The sequence below is a fragment of the Silene latifolia genome, unplaced genomic scaffold (assembly GCF_048544455.1).
Source record: "Silene latifolia isolate original U9 population unplaced genomic scaffold, ASM4854445v1 scaffold_194, whole genome shotgun sequence".
Classification (NCBI taxonomy): Eukaryota; Viridiplantae; Streptophyta; class Magnoliopsida; order Caryophyllales; family Caryophyllaceae; genus Silene; species Silene latifolia.
Genome location: NW_027413158.1, coordinates 256,980 through 260,919, shown reverse-complemented (window position 1 = coordinate 260,919; position 3,940 = coordinate 256,980). Strand labels below are relative to the sequence as shown.

General features: G+C 41.9%; 1 non-coding gene across 1 annotated transcript; it reads right to left on the bottom strand.

Annotated features, from left to right (window-relative positions):
* Positions 1-2,774: 2,774 nt before the first annotated feature.
* On the bottom strand, positions 2,775-2,881 carry LOC141638191 (small nucleolar RNA R71). Its single transcript, XR_012542039.1, has one exon. It is a non-coding gene; the product is annotated as a small nucleolar RNA R71 (small nucleolar RNA).
* Between the last annotated feature and the right edge of the window lie 1,059 nt (positions 2,882-3,940).

The window sequence follows — 3,940 nt, the reverse complement described above, 5'->3', positions numbered from 1 at the left end:
TTTTTTGCTTTATTCCTAGGACAGAGGGCGTGATGTGTGTGTTGATTTGATAGGGTCTTCCCCCTAGACTCAGACTGGGATGACCGATTTTGTGCCCGGGTGGGTTGTCGCAGATGTTGCTCAGCGAAAGTGTGCTAAGTATGAAGATTTATGCGCGGTAGCCGGTTATGGGTTCCTTCCATTCTCTTTCTCTTCGCTTGGAGAGCTGGGTTCGGATGTTGTTGCCTTGCTCAAGCGGATCCAGAAATTCTTGGTATCTCAGGATGCGGGGGATCGGGTGGTGATGAGTTCCCATTTTGTGTCAATTTCACCTTACTTCTCTATGCATATTTTCCGATCTCTCGCGGTTTTTGATCCCTTTTAGCCCCATTTTGTAGCTTTAGCCCGTACTATGAGTTTTGTGTTCCTCATCGCAGATTTTGCATAAGGAAGAAGGCTAAGGGAGCTAGTTATTGAACTTTCAAGGCATGCTTAGAGAAGAAGAGTGAAGAGAAGAGAAGTAGGACTCCCGGCCGGTCGGCAAGAAATGGCCCACCTACCGAGAGTCCCGCTATACTTGCTTTGTCAATTGAAGAGCTGAAGAAGGAGTCCCAGCCGGCCAGGCGGCGGTCGGTCGACCGGCTGAAGACCTCCCTCTGGAGCCGGTCCATAGCCGGCAGCCGGTCCACCGGCTCGCCACACCTGATGATTTAATTGGAACCCAAAAGTTTCAGCGGGTTTTGTGCTTGGCCTCAAGACCGTGGCGGTTGGACGACTCGGACTCCCTTCCCGCATTTTGAACTTCCTTGTAATTTTCGACCTAAATAATTGTAAACTATAAATACCCCCTCCTTAATTCATTCTAAACACACAACCCTAGATCTCAGAATATTTCCCCTTCCAAGTTCAAAACTTTATTAATCATTTTGTTAATCATTCTCTAATTAGATAAGTCCTTGAATTAAGTTAGCAATAGAATTTGGGTTGTAAGAAGATTGAAGGTTTCTCCTTCTTTATTATTCTATCCTAATTCATCTTTGCTATTGAGTTGGTATTGCTTCTTTCCCTATTTTCATTAGTTTACATATTGCTTTTCCTTTTAGTTTGTTTAATTGTTTTTGTTAAAATTGTATCCTTGTTGTTTGATTGTTGTTGTTTTCACTCTTGTTCATCTTTTCTTAGTTCATACTTGTTATTTCCACCCAAAGATTCTATCTTTGAGTTGTTTGTGTTAAAGATTGTGTCTTTTAGTATAATCTCCTCTCTTTTTGTGTTGTTAATTATTTGTTTACATTTATCTTGTCTCTTATAATTGCTATAATAATCATCATGCTTTCTCTTTATGTCATTTGTTCTTCTCCTCTTATTAGCATGATTATCCCCAATATGAGTGAGTAGATTTCCTTCTAGGGTTTAGGAGGAGTCTATATGGATTTTATGGGCATGATTGTATGATTATTTGGGTCTTTGGTGGATTGTTTATCTTTCTTGTTCATGCACACAAGGTGTTTGATGAATTGCATGAGTGAAAGCTTATGCCTTTTTTCATTATTGTTTAATTCCCCCATTGAATGAAAGTTTGTGGTGGTCTTGTTGTATGTTTAAGAGAAGTGTGATACTTAATGAGAGTTAGTTGTCACCTTTAGGATAATCAAGACATTGATTTTGCATCTTAGGATAAACTCTTACCATAGACCCCTTAAATCATCATGTTTGCCCTTAAACCATTTAGATGAACCCGAAAGCCCTAGCCTTTAATCATTTGTATTCATCTTCACTAGATTGTTTGTTTAATTGCTCTAGTAGTTAAAACCATAAAACCCCTCCTTTCATTGTTGATTAAACTTGACTCTAAGTCGGACCTAGTAGAAACCCCCGCCGTCTTCGTGTTCGACCCCGACTAAATACTACATTTAATTGGGTTTTCATAAATAGTTTTGGTAAAGGGATAAGACGACAAATCTCTTATTATCAAATGGCGCCGTTGCCGGGGATGGCGTTAGGTTATGCTTAGTTTTTGCTTAGAGTCTTTGCTTTAGTCTTATCTCAATTGTTAGTTTGTTTTAGTAGTTGTGTGTTCTTTGTAGAGTGTGTGATTTCTTGCCTTCCCCTAGTGTGTAAAAACACTAGGAGACTAACGATTTGTCAAGTGCATGCCTAGAAGGAACCACCAAGCTCTTCTCTTCAACTCCGACCCCGAAAGGCTTTTTAGAACCTTGAGGACAAGGACCCTTGAGAGAGTTAGGAATAGTTCCCCTCAAGCAAACTTAGACCAACCAAATTCACACATCCCACAAAATATTGATACCACAACCACACTTCAACCAAACCTCACAATTGAGACTCTACTAGAAAACCCCTTTCATAACTTCCCTAATTATAATAGCCCACCCCAAACACCACCACATCAAGTACCAAATCCACCACCACAAATGGCTCTTAGAGATCATAACCGGCCTAACCATAATGATTCATGTAACCCTATCAATTTTGGCACCTTGGCCCCAAACAACTTTGAAATGCATCCCGCCCAAGTCGGGTTAATTGAGAAGGACTTGTTCGGGGGTCATATTGAAGAGGATGCCAATGCTCATCTCCGGAAGTTTAAAAGGAAAGTTTCAATGATGAAGAAGAATGGGGTGTCCGAAGACACCTTGAGAATGATGTTGTTTCCATTTTCATTGACGGGCAAAGCGGACCGATGGTTGAACATCCACCCACCGGATACTTTCACTACTTGGGATGCTTTGGCGAAAGCATTCATGGCCAAGTATTACCCTTCCTCCAAGACCGCGATGCTCCGTAATGAGATCCATACGTTCCAACAAGAGGATGGGGAGTCTTTAGGTGAAGCTTGGGACCGTTATCAAGACTTGATAGCAAGTTGCCCCCACCATGGAATACCGGAATGGTACATCACTCAAACATTCTTCCAAACTTTGCTACCAAGGACTAAGGAGATGGTAAATGCCTCCGCGGGGGGAGGATTTGATCACTTGAGTGATGAAGAAGGCACGGCATTGATCAAGAAAATGGTAGACTCGGAGGCAAACTATGGTTCTAGAGGGAACATGCTAAGAAGGAATGGGAAGTTTCCTAAGGAAAATGCCTCCAACTCCGAGACAAATGCCAAGCTCGACTTACTCACAAAACAATTTGAGAAGTTTTCAAGAAATCAAGTGAATCAAGCCGCAACCTCATATGGGGCACCCATGGAAGAAGTGGCTCAAGTCTCAAGTTGTGAACTTTGTGGAGGAAGTGGTCATACTTATGACTTGTGTGGCAACAATTACAATGGGGTCTATGAAGAGAATGTTCAAGAGGTTAATGCTTTTCAAGGCTTTAACAACAATTCAAGACCCACAAGACCACCTTACAACAACCCAAACGTCTACAATCCAAATACCAATTTCTACCACCCCGGTTTGAGGAACCACCCCAACTTTAGTTACAAAAGCACCAATGTTCAAAACCCACAACACCTTCAACCACAAGCCCCAACCAACCCACCCGGTTTTGCTCAACAAAGGGGAATATTCCCTAACCCAAGACCTAATCCCGGAAATCAAAACCAATGGCAAAACAACAATCAAAACCAAAATTATGGGAACCAAGCACAAGGATACCAAGATTTTGGTGGAAATCAAGGCAACCAAGGGTTTTACCAAGGGAATCAAGTGAATCAAGCAAACCAAGGGTTTGGGCAAGGGTATGTTCAAGGGTTTCAAGAGCAAGGTCAAGGATCAAACTTCAACAACAATGGTCCTAGAGCTAACTTCCAAGGAGGGCAAAACAACAACCAAGGTCCCAATGCTCGGTATGACTATGGGTTCCCTTTACCCATAGCCAACCAACCTCATCAAGAACCCCAAGGTGAGCTCTCTCAAGTTGAGCTATTGAAGATGATAAAAAACATGCAACTTCAACATAGCCAAGAGATAGCAAATTTTGCTAAAGCTAC